The sequence below is a fragment of the Pan troglodytes genome, chromosome 1 (assembly GCF_028858775.2).
Source record: "Pan troglodytes isolate AG18354 chromosome 1, NHGRI_mPanTro3-v2.0_pri, whole genome shotgun sequence".
NCBI classification, from domain to species: Eukaryota; Metazoa; Chordata; class Mammalia; order Primates; family Hominidae; genus Pan; species Pan troglodytes.
The window spans coordinates 70520808-70544527 of record NC_072398.2 but is presented as its reverse complement, the minus strand read 5'-3'; the positions used below and the strand labels follow the sequence as shown (position 1 = coordinate 70544527).

The window sequence follows — 23720 nt, the reverse complement described above, 5'->3', positions numbered from 1 at the left end:
CAAAGAGCCAGCAGACAAATTCCTTTTCCTTCCTCTCCTGCTCTGAGGTGTGGTGGGTGGAAGAGAGGCACCTGGCCTCTTCTTCTTTTAAAATGATTTACACAATGGACTGTCATGTACCATGTAGAAGTTATTTTTCTTTTTTATCTATTTGTTATTAAGTAGGGGTAGCATTAATCTTTTTATAGATGTGAATAATTTCTGGATATAAATGGCTCCCTACTTTTAGAGATTTTGATTTGAAATTGCTATTTTCTTACAAAGTTGTCCCTTTTGTATTAAAGAAGTCCATGTCATTGTGAGTAGCACCCCTGGGTGCCGAGACCAGCTCGGTCGGGGAGACCCTAAACCAGCGGCGCTAGAGGAATTAAAGACACACACAGAAATATAGAGGTGTGAAGTGGGAAATCAGGGGTCTCACAGCCTTCAGAGCTGAGAGCCCTGAACAGAGATTTACCCACGTATTTATTAACAGCAAGCCAGTCATTAGCATTGTTTCTATAGATGTTAAATTAACTAGAAGTATCCCTTATGGGAAAAGAAGGGATGGCCTGAATTAAAGGAATAGGTTGGGCTAGTTAACTGCAGCAGGAGTATGTCCTTAAGGCACAGATCGTTCATGCTATTGTTTGTGGCTTAAGAATGCCTTTAAGCAGTTTTCCGCCTTGGGTGGGCCAGGTGTTCCTTGCCCTCATTCCCATAAACCCACAATCTTCCAGTGTGGGCATTATGGCCGTCATGAACATGTCATAGTGCTGCAGAGATTCTGTTTATGGCCAGATTTTTGTGGGGGGGGGCCTGCTCCCAACATGTCCCCCTTCTTTGATTTGCAAATCGATAAAAGCAAGGGCAGCTTTGTCACGGTGAGCTACTTCTTGCAGGAGTCAGGATCCATATCTGCAGACTATACAAAGACAAACAACATAGATTAAAAGCACAGTCATCATTGAAATCACAGAGCTTCCAAGTGTTTTTATCCATTTTAATGGGTTACTAGCTGCTAATTTGTCTGCAGCTCCTTTAAGCACTTCAGTTCCTGGCATTAAGGTCAGGTGTGCCCAGGATGCTTTAAATATTTGTTCTTTTAATTTTGCTATATCCAAAAACAAGTTTGTAGAGTGTCCTTCTAGATGCTTTTTTATTCTTTCCCAAATTTTGATCTTATTAAGAGCATTTAATAGTTTCTGCAAATCCTTATGTTTAGCTCCTAGAGCAGGCCATATCATTTGAGGTTGAGGTGCCACTATACTGCCATGGTTCCAGATAATAGGAACTTTTGCCGTACTTCTTAACATTTCTACCATCTGACTGTTTTGTTCAGATCATCTAAACATAGTGTGACTGTGGCACGCAGACTGAGAGGTGCAATTCAAGCTAAACATCCCCTTAGGGGACCAATTAATAATGATTCCATAGGAATCGTTGTGCAGCACCTCTGCCTGTTCTGCAAGGCAATCTTCCTAAACAAGTGTGTTCATTTTTTCTAACTGGGTCCAATCCTGTTTACAAATAGGTTTTTGAGGGTGGTATGCCTCAATTATAGGAGCAGATTTATTATGGTAAATACTGAGATCAGAAAGCATATGTAACTGTGTCATAGAGTGATTGCATCCAGGCGTTATTACCAGCCCTTATTGTAGGAATACACATGGCAGTGGTGATAACCGCTATCATAGCTACCATTAAATTATTCATTGTGACTGGTTGTCCCGCTTTCCTCCACCATCTGTGACAGCTTCTTGATCTGTCCCCAGGTGGGTGGCTGTGGTCGATGGGTGTTGCTCGTGACAGTTGGGGTCCTCCTCAGCATCAGTCTCAACATGGCTGCAACCGGGGGGTCCTCAGGATCCTCCCGAATCTCTTCCTTGGCATCTGGCTCATGATAAGGTTTCAGGTGTCTTGATGGTATCCAAATTGGCTGTTGATTTTGGCCTGGAGAAATACAAGCATAACCTCTACCCCAAGTTATTATTTTACCTATTTCCCACTTTTTGTTATCGGATCTCTCCACCAAATCAGTTGTTCTGTTTCTGTCTTTGCAGCTGGTTTCTGTAGATGCTGTTCAGCGCTGATAACATCTGGCCTTTGGGCAGGCTCAAAAAATTTAAAATTAATAATGCTAGGTTCAGTTGCATTTGTGGGGTTCCATATTCTCTGTCTCTCCCTTTCTGCTTTTGCAACTGCTGTTTTAGGGAGAGATTCATTCTTTCCACTATGGCTTGTCCTTGAGAATTGTATGGGATACCAGTAATGTGTTTAATATTCCACATAGAGAAAAATGTAGCTAGAGCTTGGCTAGTATAGCCTGGGGCATTATCTGTTTTAACAGAAGCCGGAATGCCCATCACTGCAAAACACTGCAAAAGATGATGTTTAACACAGGCAGAAGACTCTCCTGTTTGGCACGTAGCCCAGACAAAGTGAGAAAAGGTGTCCACACATACATGTACATAAGCTAGTCTCCCAAATTAGGGAACATGTGTGACATCCATTTGCCAAATAGAATTAGGTTCCAGTCCTCGAGGGTTAACTCCTCCTGTAAAAGATGAGGAATGTACCATTTGGCAAGTTGGGCATTGCTGGACAATAGCTTTAGCTTTTTTCCAGGTAATGCTGTATCTGCATTTGAGACCAGAGGCATTACACAGGTTAAATTGTGAAAGTGTCTAGCATTAGATATCGCAGTAGCAACTACATGATCAGCCATTTGATTCCCTTCAGTCAAAGGTCCTGGAAGAGGTGTAAGAGCCCTAATGTGAGTGATGTAAAAAGGGTACATTCTACTCCTAACTGCTATTTGCAATTGGGTAAATAAAGTCATCAGTTGTTCATCTGCATGAAATCATAACAGAATTTTCAATTAACTCTGTGGAGTGAACCACGTATGAAGATTCAGAAATCACATTAATAGGCGTATCAAAAGCAGTCAATACGTCAATTACAGCTACAAGCCCCACTTTTTGAGCTGAAGTATAGGGCATCTGAAAAACTTTACTTTTTGAGCCAGAATAAGAAGCTTTACCATTACTAGACCCATCTGTAAAAACATTCTCAGCACCTTCAATTGGTTTAAATTTAGTTACTTTAGGGAGAATCCAATTAGTTAATTTCAAAAACTGAAACAACTTCGTTTTAGGAAAATGATTATCAAGAATACCCACAAAGTCAGCTAAATGGGTTTGCCAAGTAAGACTATTTATAAAAGCTTGCTGTATTTGTGCCTTCCTGAGAGGGACAATAACTTTTCCAGGATCATATCCATGTAATTTAACAATCCAAGTTCTCCCAATCCCTATCATAGTAGCGATTTGATCTAAATAAGGAGTTAGAGTCTGTGAAGTAGTATGTGGAAGAAAAAGCCACTCTACTAAGTCCTGTTCTTGGACAATAACACCAGTAGGTGAATGCTGAGTTGAAAAAATGAGCAAATCTGGAGTCTTCTCTGGATCTATTCTATCTATTTGAGCTTTATGGACTTGCTTCTCAATCAGTTGTAACTCTGCCTCCGCCTCCTTCGTTAATCTGCTGAGGGCTAGTGAGACTAGGATTTCCTCTAAGAATAGAAAACAGATTACTCATGGCATAGGTAGGAATGCCTAGAGCAGGTCATATCCAATTAATATCCCCTAGTAATTTTTGAAAGTCTAATGTTTTTAGTTGATCCTTACATATGGTTACTTTCTGTGGCACAATAGTAGTGTCATTTACTAAGGTCCCCAAGTAGGAGTAGGGAGGAGTAGTCTGAATTTTGTCAGGAGCTATAATTAAATCAGCGTGAGAAATTGAATTTTGCAAGTGATCATAACATTGGAGTAATATTTCTCAAGTGGGGGCAGCACGAAGTATATCATCCATATAGTGAATAATGTAACACTGTGAAAATTTTTTACGCGTAGGTTCAATTGCTTGCCCCACATACGTCTGGCAAATTGTTGGGCTGTTTGACATGCCCTGTGGCAACACTTTCCAATGATAACGCTTAGCAGGCTGCAGGTTGTTTACTGCAGGAATTGTAAATGCAAACCGTTTACAGTCTTGCTTAGCTAAAGGGATAGTAAAGAAACAGTCTTTTAAATCTATGACTATTAAAGGCCAGTTTTTTGGAATTATAGCAGGAGAAGGCAATCCTGGCTGTAATGCTCCCATAGGTTGTATAACTGAATTGATGGCTCTTAAGTCATTTAACATTCTCCATTTACCTGATTTTTTATTAATTATGAAAACTGGAGAATTCCAAGGGGAAAATGTTGGACCTGTGTGCCCATTTTCTAATTGTTCAGCAACTAATTTCTCTAAAGCCTCCAGTTTCTCTTTACTTAGTAGCCATTGTTCTATCCAAATTGGCTTATCTGTTATCCATTTTAAAGGTATAGGTTCTGGAGGCTTAACAATGGCTGCCATCAAAATGATATCCTAATCTTTGGCGGGAATTTTGTCTTTCTGCTTGAAGCGGTTCTTTCAAACCTTGCAACTTTTTTCTAGTCCCATACCAGGGACATGCCCCATTTCATGCATTGTATGTTGACTTTGAGGGCTATATAATTGTTCTGGAATTAGAACTTGTGCTCCCCATTGTTGCAATAAATCTCTTCCCCATAAATTTATAGGTACAGAAGTTATAATTGGTTGAATAGTCACAGGTTGTCCATCACGTATATTTTGCCCTTCACAATGCAAAATATAACTACTTTGATATACTTTAGGGGCTTTATCAACTCTAACTATGTTAAATTGAGTGGGTTGAATTGGCCACGTGGATGGCCAGTGCTATAGAGAAATGATTGAAATACCTGCTCCTGTATCTACAAAACCTTTAAATTTCTTTCCCTGAATAGTTATTTCACAGGTAGGGCACTTATCAGTAATTTGATTTACCCAATAAGCTGCTTTGCCTTGTTTATCTGTGCTTTCAAATCCTCCTGTTCGTTTAATTTCACTTTTTCCCATTCCCACATACGGCACAATGAGGAGCTGTTCTATGCGCTCTCCTCCTGGCTCTGCTTTCCAGGGAACAGAAGTAGATACGACAATTTGAATTTCCCCATTGTAATCTGAATCAATGACTCCTGTATGTATTTGTACCCCCTTTTAAACTTAAACTAGGCCTTCCTAAAAGTAATCCTATTGTCCCCACTGGCAAGGGTCCACAGACTCCTGTTGGGACCTTTTGTGGGTGTTCCCCAGGCAGAAGGCTCACAGCTTTTGTGTAGCATAAATCTACTGCAGCACTATTGGCTGTGACAGGGGATAGACATTGTACAGGGGTGAGGGAATGGCCTGAGCTGGAAATGCCCTGGTTTAGAACAGGGCCCGGGACGGGCCCCTTGTGGCATTTCCTGAAATCGGGTTCCCTTCTTTATCAAACTTAGAGTGACACTGATTAGCCCAATGTTTTCCTTTTTCACCTTTTGGACATATTTCAGGCTCAGCAGTTTTCTTTTTTCCCCTATCTGGTGGCCTGACTCACTGATTTTTTTCTACATTCTTTTTTAGTATGACCATGCTTCCCACAGTTAAGACAAGCTCCAGGAAATGGAGTATTTCCTTTATCCACTCTCAGTCCTGCCATTGCCTGTGCCAACAAAGTAGCTTTATGCAGATTACCTCCGATAGCATCACAGGCCTTGATATAATCAACTAAATGTGCTTTCTCGAATTTAAAAGGAAAAGGCTCAAATGTAGCTATAATACTTCCCTGTTGATCAGTGGAGGTATATTCTAACAGGGAACTGCCAAGCCTCTATATCACCCTCTCGTCTAGCTTGCTGAATTCCTGCCTGAATAGAACTAAGAGCGGTCGCTCAAGGTGCTGCTCAAACAGTCACTGGGGCAACTACTTTTCATCCAGTGTCCTCCAGAAAAGAAAGATCTGGAGGGTCTTTTTCTTCAAAATAATAATGAGGGGGTGCAGAAGGGTAGGGATGGACCTCTCCCTCCTTTGCCGCTTTAGATTTAGCTGGCAAATAAACCTGGTCTGTAACCTCTTCTGTTACTTCGTTATACAGTCCTTCCTCCTCATTATCAGTGTGAAAAAGTTCCAAGGTGGAACAAACCACAGACCGCACTTGTCCCATTGTTACCCTGATACTTCCGAGCTCCCCTTCTTACTCACCACGGGGATTGCTTTTAGAGTACTCGGGTGTCCTCCAGCTAGTTTTCCATTCCAACCATTGCTCCGGTGACCCTTCGACCTGGATTCAAGCTCCCACGAATGGATGCCACTTGCTGAGACCAGCTCAGTTGGGGAGACCCTAACCCAGCAGCACTAGAGGAATTAAAGACACACACACACACACAGAAATATAGAGGTGTGAAGTGGGAAATCAGGGGTCTCACAGCCTTCAGAGCTGAGAGCCCCAAACAGAGATTTATGCACGTATTTATTAACAGCAAGCCAGTAATTAGCACTGTTTCTATAGACATTAAATTAACTAAAAATATCCCTTATGGGAAACGAAGGGTTGGGCCAAATTAAAGGAATAAGTTGGGCTAATTAACTGCAGCAGGAGTATGTCCTTAAGACACAGATCACTCATGCTATTGTTTGTGGCTTAAGAATGCCTTTAAGCGGTTTTCCGCCCTGAGCAGGCCAGGTATTCCTTGCCCTCATTCCCTTAAACCCACAATCTTCCAGTGTGGGCATTATGGCCATCATGAACATGTCATAGTGCTGCAGAGATTCTATTTATGGCCAGTTTTGGGGCCAGTTTATGGCCAGATTTTGGGGTGCCTGCTCACAACACCTGGGCCTGAGAAAACCATTTTACCCAGAGAACTTCACCTGAGAAATTTTTCTTCTCCTGCCTCCATCTTTAGCCAAACCGTCTGGTAGCTTTGCACAGAATGGCATTCTTGCAAATGTCATCCATCAGTCCTCTCTGTGGCTGCAGGCCTCACCAAGGGACGGGGTCCTGTGCTTTGAGTCCAAAGACTTCATGCTCATGAAGATGACAGAGCTTTCCACAGAGTGGGTAGGAAATGGGAATTTGGGTCAAAGTGATTGTCTTAACCTAGACTCTCTAGAAAAAAAAGTCCTTGAGGCAAAGTTTGTGTGTTAAGGCTTAACCGGGAGGGGCAATACCAAGGCTGCAAGAGGGAAGGAAAAGGAGAGCTGAGGCAGGGAAGGCAGGGGTATTACCAAGCTGGGAACAGCTTCACAAGAAAATACACCCTGTCCACAGCAATACCACCCTGAACATGCCTGATCTCATCTGATCTCAGAAGCTAAGCAGGGTTGGACCTGGTTAGTACTTGGATGGGAGGGATGGGAGAAAATACACCCTGCAGCCTTACAGATGGGGCCACATGGACCCATCACACCTGGGAGTGGGAGAGGAGAGAAAAGGAATGTCTGAAGGCTGTTTGCTGTCTCCTGTCTGTCACTGATCACGGGTCTGTCTGTGGAGCGTTACTACCCCTGAGGTTCTGCTGCCTTGTCTCCCCGAGTAGACACACCTTGTGCCTGTCTCACTCATTCAGGGTTGGCCTGGCATTGGGCACAAGAGAAACATACAGAAGCCCAGTGTCCTCCCAGGAGTGAAGTGCAGGGGCGATGGTAGCAGTGGCCAAGGCCGGAGGACATGTGCGGCCAAGCAGCCTGGATGGTGGGTGGGGTGATGACAGGAAGAGAGAGGGAATCATAATAACAGCCTCTCACCTCGTAGAGCACACCAGAGTTTAAAAAATGCTGTGCATTGGTTATTTCCTTGAATTTTCACAAGAATCCTGTTTTGTACATATTATGTTGACCCTCATGAAATTGCCATATTGGCTCAGAGAGGCTTCCTACAAGGAGATAAACTTGCTCCTAAACTTGTTAATCAACTGGGTTTGGTTCAGTGATAAACAGGGAGTTAGGGTTGAAAAAGGTGGTTACCTTTTTGCCATCCCACTGAAACCCCAGCCCTACCAGACCTCCAAATGCCATTTACAACTTCTTTCTCTAGGCTGGTGTCTGTACTCAGCAACATATGACAGTAAAAAGAAAAGTCTTTGAGAAGTTGTGGGGGAAAAAATTCAAACTTCTTCACTTTACAAACTACTGGACCTCATCTCTCTGCCATGCTCTTAACACTTACTGTGTGTGAGCTTGTGAAAGTCACTTAACTCTCTGAGCCAATATGGCAATTTCATGAGGGTCAAGGTAATACAACATGGGATTCACGTGAGAGTTGAAGGAAATAACCAATGCACAAGCACCTTTAAAACTCTGCTGTGCTCTACAAAGTGAGAGGCCATTATTATGATTCCCCCTTACTTCCTGCCACCCCACCCACCAGCCCTCTTGAGATACTTTTGGCTTCTTTCTTGGCCCCTTTTGGGCTCTGACCCTCAGCCGTGTTTCCAGAAAGTTTTCCACCAGTTTTCTGGCCCCAAATTCAAATCCAATTCTGGCTCCTTTTGCTCCTTGAAGCTCATCTGTCCCTTGAACTACCTAGCCTTGGAGCTATACTAGGGAGAATTTTGACATATCAGGGATTCTACTCTTTTTTTTTTTTTTTTTTTTTTTTTTTGAGATGGAGTGTCACTTTGTTGCCCAGGCTGGAGTGCAGTGGCACAATCTTGGCTCACTGCAACCTCTGCCTCCCAGGTTCAAGTGATTCTCCTGCCTCAGCCTCTCGAGTAGCTGGGATTACAGTAATTAGCACCACGCCCAGCTAATTTTTGTATTTTTAGTAGAGACGGGGTTTCACCATGTTGGCCAGGCTGGTCTCGAACTCCTGACCTCAGGTGATCTGCCTGCCTCGGCCTCCCAAAGTGCTGGGATGACAGGCGTCAGCCACCGCACCCGACCTCTACTTTTTTAGCTATAATGATTTGCGAGGGCAAAAATTTCACGGTACAAGGAGCTTTCTTTTGAAACAATGAGTAAGCTCTTCACAAGTACCAACATGTCGGGAACCGTAAACCCTTATTGCGGGGGAAAAGCTAGTCTAACTGTATCCTAGAGGCTCTAGGTTCAGGCTGAACGGAAGTACATGTCGGCTCCCTCATGTTGCTAAGCCCCATTTCCCCTTATCCCCCTTATCCTTCTTTCCTAGGCAGCACCTCATGTTAGCCTCACAATGACCCCATGAGGTGGGAAGGGCATTTCCATTTTTAAATTAGAAGCAAAGGTTCACAAAACCTGAGAGATTTCCTCCGGGCCCAGAACAGCCAGTCTGAGGCCAGCTGCAACAAGAAATTGTGTCTTCTAGTTCCAAGTACTTTCTATTCAACACCGTTGCCATTCTTTCTGGCTTGTCCCTGTTCCCTTTATTCTTGGTTTTCATAAGAACTTTTATCTCCAGGGAAAGTGTCCTGCCTTCTGACAGATGCTTGTGTTCTCGGTAACACAATTTGTTTAACTCACCGAGAAAGTCAGTCACAGAACCATTCAGCCATCAGGGACTACCTGAGGCCTTGAGCCCAGTGGAGGCCCAACCCCAAGTTTCCAAGCTGGGTTGAGGGGGCCTTGGGGTGCTGAGGGCCTGCTCCAGAGTTCAGAGCAGAAGAAAGGGCCAGGGTAGCTCCTCACTTGACCTCCTGTTTTGGAGGTCCCCTTGTGGTGGGGGTACCTGCATCCCCAGGGGCATAAGGGTCGCACTCAGCACCCACAGGGCTTTCCTTTGGTGAATGCTGTTCAGTGGTTTCTGGTTGTCTGAGGGGCGTGTGAGTTGATGAGATTTTGAGAGGGGAACTCGGGGATGGGAGTGGAGTGAGCAGGGGCTGGAGAGGCAGAAAAGGAGACTGTGGAGGGGAACTTCAGAGGAGGAGATGATGAATGGGATGGAAGGTGGCTGTGTGACATGCATTCATTCACCTTTCCTCGTTCCTGTTTCCCCATGCAAGCCTCAGTCAAATTTATGTTACTAACAGGTGCATTTGGCGCTAATGAGTAGCAGTGGGAGGTAACTGGTTGGGCTTGAGGTGAAGGTAGGGAGCAGCTGAGTGCTCCCGGTCATATGCAGGTCACACACCGCAGATTTCACTGGGGAAGAGGCACCAATCTTCTAATCTGAAGATAAATTTTATCAAGAAGTCCTCTTTCTGGCTGGGCACCGTGGCTCACGCCTGTAATCCTAGCACTTTGGGAGGCCAAGGCAGGCAGATCACCTAAGGTCAGGAGTTCGAGACCGGCCTGGCCAACATGATAAAACCCCATCTCTACTAAAAATACAAAAATTAGCCGGATGTGGTGGTGGGCACCTGTAATCCCAGCTACTCGGGAGGCTGAGACAGGAAAATTACTTGAACCCGGGAGGCAGAGGCTGCAGTCAGCCAAGATCGTACCACTGTACTCCAGCCTGGGTGACAGAATGAAACTCCATATCAAAAAAAAAAAAAAGTCCTCCTTCACATCTTTTAAATCATTCCTCTTTTAATTCAGATTCAAATCCATTTCTTCTGGTCTGGCTCAAGTTGAGTCCTTGTCAGTGTCCCAAATTTTGAGCCACAAAATCCAGAGTTGTAGAAAAAGGAGTAGCTGGGGAAGGGAAAAGTCTGTGACCACAGTCATTGGAAATTGTGGACCAAGCATTTCTAGAAAATGAATTACACTGTTACAGAGGCTTGGACTGCAGCCATAGGAAGGGAGCTATTGTTCTGCAGAAAAGTTCGTGAACAATTCCCACTTGGCAAAATGAATGAGAAGGAAAATCAGAAATAACTGAGTCTTCCAGTGGTGTAATTTCTAATGCTGATTGACACCAATCTGAAGCAACCGAGAATACTGACAGCAATGTGGAACAAAAATGCCATTCACCATGAGCCCAAATGGGTACTGAAGCTGCTAAGCACAGTTTAATCTCCTCAGCCCTGTCCGGTTGCACATATAAATCTGCCTTCTGTCTATATATGTGCCAAGGGGCACTTTCATCTTTGACAACAAGACCAAAGTCCATGCCTATTTTCTCAGCAAAGATCTCCCTGTTTGTGTTAAATCAGTCCCGTGTTGTTAAGCTAAGGGCATTCTGTGTAGAAACATCTCAGGCATTAAAATTTGTAAAAACTTAACTAGTGTCTGCCCCCTTGCAGGGCCCTGTCTGTAGAAGTAACTAGGTCTTATTTATTTATTTATTTTTAAAGACGTATCATTAGGAAACTTTCATTTTTATCAGCTACCATTTAGATCTCAGGACACATTTTACTTCTCATTTCATTTGACATATGAGAAAATTGTTGCATGCCAATTGAGCTGTAAGGTGAACTTGACTGTGATAATGGGACACAGCTCAGCAAAGACAGCAAGGTCAGTTGACTGGTGTTCTGTTTTCTGTACGCGTATCCACTGACCTGGTTCAGGATCACCTCTTTGTTCTGCAAAGGACTATCAGATTATCACCAGGGTGGTCCAAGAGCATCTTCTGTACAATTAACTGGTAAGGACACTAATAAATGTATGTGGAATGAATGGATTCAAAGGGGCAGATGAATATTTGTAATTAATCCCAGACACCCAGCTTGGCATTGACCTGTCAGCCTACATTCAAGCATTTTTTTCCTTTTTCCAGAGAGGTCTAGAAATTCTTGGGTGAGTAGGAAAAAGGCTTAGCATAGGAAATGTCTATTAGGCCAGGCACAGTGGTTCATGCCTGTAATCCCAGCACTCTGGGAGGCTGAGGCAGGCAGATCATTTGAGGCCAGGAGTTCCAGACCAGCCTGGCCAACATGGTGAAACGCTGTCTCTACTAAAAACACAAAAATTAGCCAGGCATGGTGGCACCTGTAGTCACAGCTACCTGGGAAGCTGACATGGGAGAATTGCTTGAATCTGGGAGGTGGAGGTTGCAGTGAGCCGAGATTGCACCACTGTATTCCAGCGTGGGTGACAGTGCAAGACCCTGTCTCAAAATAAATAAATAAATAAATAAATAAATAAATAAAATGTTTATTAAAATCTCCAGTTCTGATAGTCAAAATAGGCTAGATATGCCACAGTAAAAAACATCCCCCAAATCTTAGGATTTATGCAAGTTTATTCATAGCTCACCCTGGTCTGCTTTTGGGTTTGGGTGGCTGCCATCCAGGGCAACTGTCCTTGCGTGATGACTTAGCATGCCATTCGATCTCACAGCTTTTCTTTATCAACATACCCTTCCCTGATTGCCACAGTAGGGGAAGAGCAATTACATGCTTCCACTTAGAAGCGACATGTGTCATATTTAATTTGCAAAAGCAAGTCCCATAGCCACACTGAACTCCAAGCAGGTAGGTATACCAGTTATTGATTTCTGTAAAACAAACCACCCCAAAACAACACAGTTTATTACTTCTCGTGGTTCTATGATTCAGCTGGGCAACTCTTTTTTTTTTTTTTTTTTTTTCTGAGACAGGGTCTGGCTGTGTCGCCCAGGCTGCAGTGCAGTGGCCCAATCTCGGCTCACTGAAACCTCTGCCTCCAGGGTTCAAGCAATTATCCTGCCTCAGCCTCCCAAGTAGCTGGGATTACAGGTGCCCACCACCATGCATGGCTAATTTTTTGTATTTTTACTAGAGACAGGATTTCACCCTGTTGGCCAGGCTAGTCTCAAACTCCTGACCTCAAGTGATCCGTCAGCTGGGCAACTCTTTTGCTGGTTTTGCCTGGGCTTACTCATACAGCTCTATGTGGTTGGAGGATTGACTGTGCTGGAAAGTCCAAGATGTCCTCATTCACATGTGTAGCAATTGTTTCTGGCTGTTGGCTGGGGTGTCTTGGTTCTTCCCCATGTGGCTTCTCATCCTCCAGTGGGCGGTCTCAACTCACGTCCTTACATGATGATCTCAGGACAGTGTTCCAAGAGGACAAAGCCAAAAGCCGCTAGATCCTTTGAGTCCAGGCTCCAAAAATTGCACAAAACTGCCATATTTTATTGGTCAAGGCTAGTCACAGGACAGCCCAGATTCAAGGTATGGGGAAATAGTCTCTTAATGGAGGAGTTGCAAATGTTGTCGCCATGTGTTTTAATCTATCACAGCAGGAACATGTACAGCCAATTCTCATTATGTGTGGTAGTTATGTTTTACAAAGTTGTTATGGACACTGACTTAGAGAATATTGAACCATTGCTCCTAAGGGAAATACAGGGTTAGGTTCCTACAAGCCCCTGGACACAACATTTTCATCACCTATTCAATATATAACCTTGTTCTATGTGTGTCTATTTGAAGACATCTTATTTTTTAAATACATATTGTTGATTTCTTAACATTGAACTCATGGCCAAAAGCACTATAATTCATGCCTAAACAAAGCTTATCTAATACCTGTATTTTCTCCATAAGGCACATCACAGACTTTTTGTGCTTATAAACATCAGCATTATAGCATTACATTTGGGAAAAAGTGAAATAACCAGCAGAAAGCAAAAAAAGTAAAAAGTGTGTCACTAAATAGATCCCCAAAAAGGATACTTGTTTATGATATGAGAACTGAAAAAATAAGGCAAAATATAGCCTTGTTTCACTGACAGCTGTTTGTCAGGCAACACAGATTTTTCATCGCTTTGCACATGCCTATGAATGACCAAGAAAGCAACATGAGTATTGATTTGGGAATTACAAATAAATTTTAACAAGTAGGTGAATTCACAAATACAGAATCCATGAGTAATGAGATCAACTATACATAAAAGAGAGAATCCAGATATTGGTGAACCTAGTACTTCCTGGCACATCCATTCATGAGAAAACAGGAAGAAGAAATGAACATTTATGGAACACTTCCTATGTGCAGCCCCTGTGCACCTACTAACTCGCTTATCACAGCAACCCTATGGAGTAGTTAATAATATAACCTTTTTTTATATGTTGCTGGATTCAGTTTGCTAGTATTTTGTTGAGAATTTTTGCTTTTATATTTATGAGGGATATTGGTCATGTAGTTTTCTTGTGATGTCTTTTTCTGCCTTTGGTATCAGGGCACTACTGTCCTCATAGAATGAATTAGGAGTGTTCCCTTCTCTTCTGTTTCTTTTTGAAAGAGTTTGTGAAGGATTGTTGCTAATTCTTCTACAAATGTTTGGTAGCATTTACAAATAAAACCATCTGGTCCAGGGCTTTTCTTTGTGGGAAGATTTTTGATTAATAATTCAATCTCTTGTTATAGGTCAAATTAGACTTTCTTTCTCTTTCGTGTGTGTGTGTGTGTGTGTGTGTGTGTGTGTTTGAGGCAGAGTCTTGCTCTGTTGCCCAGGCTGGAGTGTAGTGGCATGATCTTGGCTCACTGAAGCCTCCACCTCCCGGGTTCCAGCAATTTTCCTGCCTCAGCCTCCCAGGTAGCTGGGATTACAGGCATGCGCCACCACGCCTGGCAAATTTTTGTATTTTTAGTAGAGATGGGGTTTCACCATGTTGGCCAGGCTGGTCTGGAACTCCTGACTTCATGTGATGCACCCGCCTCAGCCTCCCAAAGTGCTGGGAGGTGTGAGCCACCGTGCCTGGCCTAGGTTATCTAATTTGTTGGAATACAATTGTTCATAGTATTCCCTTATAATCCTTTCTGTTTCTCTAAGTTCAATGCAATGTCCCCTCTTTCATCTCTGATTTTAATAATTGAGTTTTCTGTATTTTTTTCTTGGTCAGTGTAGCTAAAGTTTTGTCAATTTTTTGACCTTTTTGAAGAACTAACTTTTGGGTTTGTTGATTTTTTTTTCTACTTTTTTTCCTCCCCCATTTCATTTATTTCTATTCACCTTTATTTCTTTCTTTGGCTTGCTTTGGATTTAATTTGCTCTTCTTTTCTAATTTCTTAAAGTGGAAGTTTGGGTCATTGATTTGAGATCCTTTTTACCTTTTAATATAGGCATTTACAGCTATAATTTTCCCCTGTAAACACTGTTTTTGTTACATCCCATAAGATTTGGTATGATGTGTTTTGTTTTCATTCATATCAAAGACTGCTAATATCTCTTATTTCTTCTTTGACCTATCGCTTGTCTAATTTCTACATATTTGTGAATTTCCCAAATTTTCTTCTGTTGTTGGTTTCTACTCCCATTGTGGTTAGAGGACATACTTTGTATGATTTCAGTCCTCTTAAAATTAGAGAGTTGTTTTCTGGACTAATACAGGGTCCATCATGTGAAATATTCATGCACATTTGAAAAGAATGTGTAGGCCAGGTATGGTGGCTCACGCCTGTAATACCAGCACTTTGGGAGGCCGAGGCGGGTGAATCATGAGGTCAGGAGTTCGAGACCAGCTTAGCCAACATGGTGAAACACTGTCTCTACTAAAAATACAAAAGATTAGCTGGGCATGGTGGCGGGTGCCTGTAATCCCAGCTACTCAGGAGGCTGAGGCAGAAAAATCACTTGAACTCAGGAGGCGGAGATTGCAGTGAGCCGAGATCGGGCCACTGCACTCCAGCCTGGGCAACAGAGCAAGACCCTGTCTTGGAAAAAAAAAGAAAAAAAAGAAAAGAATGTGTATTTTGCTGGTGTTGTGTGGAGTTTTCTATATCCATAGAAACTGTTACGTCTAGTTGGCTTATAGTGTTATTCAAATCTTCTGTTTCCTTGTGGATCTTCTACTTAGTTTTTATATTCATCATTGAAAGTGGGATATTGAAATCTTCAACTGCTATTGTTGAATTGTTTGTTTAACTTTTCAGTTCTGTCATTTTTTTCTTCATATATTTTGGAACTGTTGAGAGGTGCATATATATTTGAAATTTTTTTTTGATAGACTGACTCTTTTATCATTATAAAATTTCCTTTTTTTTCTCTAGGAAAATGTTGTTATATATTAGCATAATATAGTATAATTTATTTGTATTTTTTCTCAGATATTAGTATTTCTATTCCAGTTCTCTTTTGGTTATTGTTTATATGGTGTATCTTTTTCCCTTCTTTTGCTTTCAGACTGTTTCTGTCTTTGAATCTACATTTTGTCCCTTACAAAGAACATATAGTTCTATGATTTTTAAAATCCATTCTGCCAATATCTGTCTTTTAATTGGAATGTTTCAGTGTTAATCTTGAGGATCCTATGTATATGATGAGTTACTTTTTTTTGCTGTTTTTAAGATTCTTTGTCTATGGCTTTTGACAGTTTGATTTTGAAGTGTCTAGGTGTGGATATTTTGAATTTATTCCACTTGGAGTTTGTTGAGCTTCGTGGATGTGTAAATTCATGTTTTTAATCAAATCTGTTAAGTATTGAGCCCTTATGTCTTCAAGTACTTTTTTTCCCCCTTTCTTTTTCTTGCTTCTTTCTGGTACTTCAGTTATGCCTATTAACACTTGATGGTGTCCCACACAAGTCTTTGATGCTCTGTTCATTTTCCTTCATTCTTTTTCTTTCTGAGATTGGATAACCACAATTGGCCTATCTTCAAGTTTCCCAATTCTCTCTTCTTCCTGCTCACACCTTTCCTGGTGTTCCTCTTGTGAATTTTTCATGTTAATGCCAGAATTTCTATTTGATTTTTAAAAATAAATTATATCTCTCTCTCTTTTTTTTTTTTTTTTTTTGAGATGGAGTCTCACTCTGTCACCCAGGCTGGAGTGCAGTGGTGTGATCTTGGCTCACTGCAACCTCCAACTCCCGGGTTCAAGCATTCTCCTGCCTCAATCTCCCAAGTAGCTGGGATTACAGGTGCGTGCTACCATACCTGGAAATTTTTATATTTTTTTAGTAGAGACGGGGTCTCACCATGTTGGTAAGGCTGGTCTCAAACTCTTGACCTTGTGATCCGCCTGCCTTGGCCTCCCAAAGTGCTGGGATTACAGGCATGAGCCACTGTGCCCGGCCAAATTATATCTCTTTATTAATATTTTCTATCTGGTGAGACATTTCTCTTTATTTTTATTTTTTTTCTTTTGTAATAGAGATGTAGTCTTGCCATGTTGCCCAGGCTGGTCTCAAACTCCTGAGCTGGCAGTCCTCCCACCTCCACCTCCCAAAGTGCTGGTATTACAGATGTGAGCCACCATACCCAGCTGAGACATAATTCTCACACTCTGCTTTAGTTCTTTTTTTTTTTTTTGAGATGGGGTCTCACTCTGTTGCCCAGGTTGGAGTGCAGTCTCAACTCACTGCAACCTCCACCTCCTGGGTTCAAGCGATTCTCCTGCCTCAGCCTCTCAAGTAGCTGGGACTACAGGCATGTACCACTGCACCTGGCTAATTTATATATATATAATATATAAATTATATTAATATAATTATTTATATATTATATTTATATAGTATGTTAATAATATAATTAGCCAATATATAATATATGTATATATGTGTATATATTATATCATATTATATATATTTTTTATATATATACACATATATATATATATTTTTTTTTTTTTTTGAGGTGGAGTCTTACTTTGTTGCCCAGGCAATGGTGTGATCTCGGCTCACTGAAAACTTCGCCTCCGGGTTCAAGCAATTCTTCTGCCTCAGCCTCCCGAGTAGCTGGGACTACAGGCACCTGCCACCATGCCCAGCTAATTTTTGTGTTTTTAGTAGAGATGGGGTTTCACCATATTGGCCAGGCTGGTCTCGAACTCCTGACCTTGTGATCCACCCGCCTCAGCCTCCCAAAGTACTGGGATTACAGGTGTGAGCCACCATGATTGGCCAATTTTTGTATTTTTAGTAGAGACGGGGTTTCACCATGTTGGCCAGGCTGGTCTTGAACTCCTGACCTCAAGTGATCCACCCGCCTCAGCCTCTGAAAGTGCTGGGATTACAGGCGTGAGCCATTGCACCTGGCCAAGTTCTTTAGAGATGGTTTCCTTCAGTTTTTTTAGACATGGTTTTCAAATATATATTTGAATATATTTAAAATAACTGGGCCAGGCACAGTGGCTCATGCCTGTAATCCCCAGCACTTTGGGAGGCCAAGGCAGGAGGATCACCTGAGGTCAGGAGTGAGACCAGCCTGGCCAACATGGTGAAACCCTGTCTCTACTAAACATACAAAAATTAGCTGGGCACGGTGGCGGGCGCTTATAATCCCATCTGCTCAGAAGCTGAGGCACAAGAATTGCTTGAACCCAAAACACAGAGGCTGCAGTGAGCCTCTGCCTCCCAAAGTGCTAGGATTACAGGCATGAGCCATCACGCCTGGCCCAAACTAGACATTTTAAATAATATAATGTGGCAACTCTGGAAATCAGATTCTCCACCCTCCCCAGGTTTGTTTTGATGGTGCTGTTGTTTTAGTTCGTTTGTTTATTGACTCTTCTGAACTCTGTTTTCTTTGTCAGGTGAGGCCACTGAAGTCCCTGCTCAGTTAGTTTAATGGTCAGCTGATGATGAACAGAGATTTTTCTTAAACAACTGGAGCCAGTAAGTCTCCCAGTCTTTGCCAAGGGCTTCGTGTGAGTGTCGGGGCATGCCTTCAACACTAAGCCAGGCAGTCAACAACTCTGCCTTGGTGTTGTCTTTCTGCTTTTCAGAAAGGTTGAAAAATGTGGCCTTTATTTAGGAGACCATGTGTACAACTAAAAATGAAGGGTTTTTTTTTTTTACCAAGGAATGAGGGAAACTAGCTATCTCTGCTGCCTTCATTTTACAGGTGAAGAAACTGAGGTTTAGAGAAGTTCGGTAATTTACCCAAGGACATCCAAGCAATAGGTAGTGGTGCTAGGATTAAAATCAGGCAGCCTGAACGGCTGCAGTGGCTCACGCCTGTAATCCAGTACTTTGGGAGGCCGAGACAGGTGGATCACGAGGTCAGGAGATTGAGACCATCCTGGCCAGCATGGTGAAACCCCGTTTCTACTAAAAATACAAAAAATTAGCTGGGCATGGTGGCGCGCACCTGTAGTCCCAGCTACTCTGGAGGCTGAGGCAGGAGAATTGCTTGAACCTGGGAGGCAGAGGTTGCAGTGAGCTGAGATCATGCCACTGCACTGCAGCCTGGTGACAGAGGGAGACTCTGTCTCTAAATAAATAAGTAAATAAATAAAAATCAGGCAACCTGACCCTAAATCACTTTGCCTTACAGAATAGGAAACTGGGGTTCAGAGAAGTTAAAGAACTCTGAGGTCATGTAGCTGGCTAGTGCAGATCTGTCTGGCCCCAGAGCTTATCCTTTCCCCCTTAGTTGCCCCAAACCATCTATCTTACCCTGGTGGGCCACCAGGAGGAGTGACAAAAAATAGACCTGAATGTTTAAGCTGAAAACACCTGGAAGAGGCCAATTAAGATACCTAAATAAAGTGCCCTTTAAACAACCAGGACAACAATAAATATCTGAAGGTCAGCAAATGAATCAAAATGCTAGATAATCAGAAAGAGCTATTAAGGAACAAACACTGTAGAACTTGCTTGTATACTGGAGCAGGATTAAGGAACCGGTTAGGTCAAGGCTGTGAATTGCCATTAAGAAATCAGTATTAAAAGTTGCTGTCTTGAGTGGGACTCTAAGTACCTTCTGTTTTGTTTTTCCCACTAATTTCCCAGACTCCCAGGCCCTTCCAACCAGTCAGTAGGTTAGTATTAATCCCTTTAACCCCCACACATCCCTGGGGTGGGGTTAGGCCCAGTTAAACCCAGGCCTCAAGGTTCCATTGAACCCACCCAAGGTCTGTGGGAAGAGACCCCAGTGCCTGTCTTGACTCACCCATTTCTTTTCTTTGTCAGCTCTTGTTTTTCTTCACCTTGGATTATCCTGAAGCTCAGTTAATTGAGTCCTGAATAAGTAAGGGCATGTTGTAATTCCAAATTCAAGACAAGTTTTCTATTTAACCAGAGGTCCTTTTCATGTTACTCACAGAGGAGACACTCAAGACGGGGTATCAATGGAATTGCAGTTTGATAACTAAACAGAAGCACACTTGAAACTCTGGTGACTAATACAGCCCCATTCACACCTACCGAAAGACAATCCCCTGCTCTGTCTGTGGTTTGAATCGATCACAAAAAACACAGATTTGCTTCCAGCAGCTAAAGTAATTTTAGTTTTATCAAATAGTGTATGTTTGGGTTTCTAGAGTTAAAAAAAACTCATGCTTGGACCTTGGGCACCCATTGGAAGCTGCCTATCTGTTCCCACCCTTGCTGCTAGGACTCTCCTCACTGCTGTTAGCACACAGTGGGTTTGTACTGCTAAGAACTCCCTCCTCAACCCTGCCCTGGCACCCTAAAAATAACCTGTGCTGATACCTTCTCTCCCCTGCTCCCCATACACACCACAGGTGCAGGAACAGCTCCGGCTCTGCCTTTGTCCCGCGCTTTGAACTTTTTTCAGGCTTCACCACTGCTCTTTCTTTGGCTTCATACTTGGGTTCTTTTTCTGTACAGGGTTAACAACTATATCATGAGAATATTAGTTAGATTCCATTTAACTTTTTACAATTTAATTAAATAGAGGTAATTATAGATTCACATCGGGTTGTAAGAAATAATACAGAGAGATACAATGTGTCTTTTATCCACAGTTTCCTTCCAATGGTAACATCTTACAAAACTCTAGTATGTGCAATATTACAACTAGGAAATTGATGGTACAATCCATAGATCTTGATCAGATTTCCCTCCTGTCTTACATTTACTCCTGTTTGTGTGTGTGTGTGTGCACGTGCACGTGTATTTAATTCTATGCCATTTTATCACATGTGGAGGTTTGTATATCAATCACCATCTCTTATGTTGCCTTTTTGTAACATAATCTATTTCCCTCTCCTTCCATCCTCCACCCCCTGGCCCTAACCCCTGCCAATCACTAAACTATACTCTCTCACACTAATTTTATGGTTTCAAGAACGTTATATAAATAAAATCATAACATACGTAATTCTTTGGGATTGGCTTTTTCACTTGAAATCCATCCAAGTTTTGTGTGTATCCATGGTTTGCTCCCTTTTTATTGCTGGGTAGTAGTCCAAGGTCTAGATGCACCACAGTTTGTTTAACCATTTGCCCACTGAGACATCTGGGTTGTTTCCAGGGCCTATTATAAATAATGCTGCTGTGGACATTAGTATATAGGTTTTTTTGTGAACATAAAATATGTTTTTATGTTTCTGGGATAAGTACCCAAGAGTGAAATTGCTGGGTTTTGTGGTAATTGCATGTTTAGTTTTATAAGAAACTTCCAAAATGTTCTCTAGAGTGGCTATACCCACCAGCAATGTATGAGTGATTCAGTTTTTCTACATCCTTATCAGCAATTGATATGGTCACTATTTTAAATTTTAACCATTCTGATAGGTGTGTAGTAAAATTTCACTGAAGTTATTTCGTTTTAAAAAACAATTTGTACTTTTCAACTTTTATTACTAAATATTTGTGCAGCTTTTATATTTTTATTTTTCAGAAACATTTTAATTACTGAATAGCTGTGTAAAATGTTAGAAAAATCCAAGTAATATTTCACATAATTCCATTTCACTTGCCTGTCCATACTTTTTCAGTATGCCAAGAATTCTATGCCTACTTTTGACACATGACTTGATGTCAAGTTTCACTTGATGAAACCTTTTTGATAATTGTCAACTCAAAAGTTAACATGACATATACTTCATGAAAATGGAGTTAATTGGCTATTCTGAGCCTTTTATAAAGAGAATTGCTTCATCCACATACCAATTAAGTTTCTATATTTATAAAATATTTTTCTAATCAAAAAATTAATTGAAACTATGAAAAAATAGACACCTGGCTGTTTCTTTTTCTGTTGTTGAGACAGAGTCTCACTCAGTCACCCAGGCTGGAGTGCAGTGGCACCATCTTGGCTCACTGCAACCTCCACCTCCACCTCCAGGGTTCAAGCGATTCTTGTGTCTCAGTCTCCCAAGTAGTTGGAATTACAGGTGCACACTATCACGCCTGGCTAATTTTTGTGTTTTTAGTAGAGATGGGGTTTCACCATGTTGGCCAGGCTGGTCTCGAACTCCTGGCCTCAAGTGATCTACCCACCTCTACCTCCCAAAGTGCTGGAATTACAGGTGTGAGCCACCATGCCCAGCCAACCTGGCTGTTTCTTTTCCAGCCCTTCCAGAATGAGAATTCATGTAGGCCATCTGCCCCACTCTGATCTGCAAGCTGCCTCCCTGATTCCTTGACTCCCTGCAACCCACATCCCCTCCTGTCTTCAGGACATCATACTCGCACCTGGGGGAAAAGGGGAAGTAAAAAGGGAGGCTCAGTGCCCCTGGGTCTGCTTTGTCTGTGAGAGAAATCTGACATTGTTGGCAGAAAACTAACATGTCTTCTTAGAAAAAAGTAGAGCCCCAGTTGCCTGGATACAGTCAGGAATACATATCACTGGATCTGTGGGTGACCTGTAGTTACTTTGTCCCTATTTGAGTTTCCTGAATGTTAAGAGGAAAATGGAGCAGAGCTAACAAATACCTCATACCTGCTTGGGCTTTCTCCGTCCTCTGTGTGTGCATCACACACCCACACATATGCAAAATAGCTCAGTGTAAAAACCCTGCAATAAACATCAATCCTTGTAGATTCCCGGGGAGTTCTAGTTGGATTTGCTAGCAAAGCAACTTCCATAAAGACTATAAATAGCAGGCATGTGCCTCTGTAAGCAGTGCAGCTATTTTTTTTTAAATAGGGGATTCTCATGTTACAAGGACATCACAGATTACTGAATAATTTATTTAATGGTAGATTATATGGGCTTCACTCTTTGCCAGTGAGCTCATACCCAAATGTCTAAAGGAGATAAGGTGAGCAAAAGCTAGATGTCAGGCTTGGGTGAGCTGTTTATTTATTTTTATTAGATATGCATAACTATTGTAGCCATTTATATTTTACTTAATATTATCTCAGCTGCAAAGGTCATATATACAATAGTGTCACTACTTTATTATAGACATTTAGCTAACTTCTAACAATGCATATCGCACACAGCATGAGAAATACAGAATAGAATAATAAATAACTTTGGTTGCACTTGATTTTAACAAAGGACTGTGATATATAGGAGTATGTTTGTTCTCTATGAAAGTATAGGGAAATGAGGGGACAAAATTCAAAAAAAGGATGTTAGATTTGAAAATAGAGATAAGAAAAAATGATCTAAATCCATGTTTTTCTGTGAACTATTGTTATAATCTTTTCAATGACTTATAGTAAAAAAAAAAATCGCTTATAAGCTTACAGATCTTAGACATTTTACCTTTAGCTATATACAGTTCTCAGGTGTGCAGAGGTACCCTGGAAGACGGACATACTTTTCTGTCAAATGTAATTTTAATGAATATGAAATTTATTTAAAAAGGAAATTTAAATTTGGCAATGGCAAGATGTCAAAAGATTTGAACAGGCACATAACAGGAAATTCATGTGGCCAATTAACATAGTAAAAGATTCTTGGTTTTGTTTAATAATCAGGGAAATGCAAATTAAACTCACAGTGAAATGTTACTCACTACACAGCCACCTGATCAGTTGAAGTTTTAAAGTTTGACAATAACAAGTGCTATTGAGGATGGAATATAGTGAGAACTGCTGCTGTTGGAAGTTTGTTTTTATTTATTTTTTGAGTCAGGGTCTTGCTCTGTCACCCAGGCTGGAGTGCGGTGGCGCGATCATGGCTTACTGCAGCCTCCACCTTCCAAGTAGCTGGGACTACAGGAGTGGACCACTATACTCAGCTATTTTTTTTCTTTTTTTTTTGTAGACATGGGGTCCCACTGTATTGTTCAAGCTGGCCTTGAATTCCTGGGCTCAAGCGATCCTCCCACCTCAGCCTCCCAAAGTGCTGAGATTACAGGTGTGATCACCGCACCCAGTCTGCTTTTGGGAGTTTAAATTGAAGCAAAGTTTTGGCAAATAGTTGCCATTCCCTA

At 41.8% G+C, this 23720-nt stretch overlaps 1 long non-coding RNA gene across 2 annotated transcripts; it reads right to left on the bottom strand.

The window, feature by feature from the left end:
- Nucleotides 1-388: 388 nt before the first annotated feature.
- On the bottom strand, nucleotides 389-19794 carry LOC134810025 (uncharacterized). 2 transcript variants are annotated; one of them, XR_010157093.1, is made up of 5 exons: nucleotides 19535-19794; nucleotides 6782-6956; nucleotides 6113-6265; nucleotides 1681-1932; nucleotides 389-904 (listed from the first exon to the last, which is right to left on the bottom strand). It is a non-coding gene; the product is annotated as an uncharacterized LOC134810025 (long non-coding RNA). The 2 variants fall into 2 exon arrangements; XR_010157092.1 differs by lacking the exon at nucleotides 6782-6956 and having other exon boundaries at nucleotides 19535-19734.
- Nucleotides 19795-23720: the final 3926 nt, after the last annotated feature.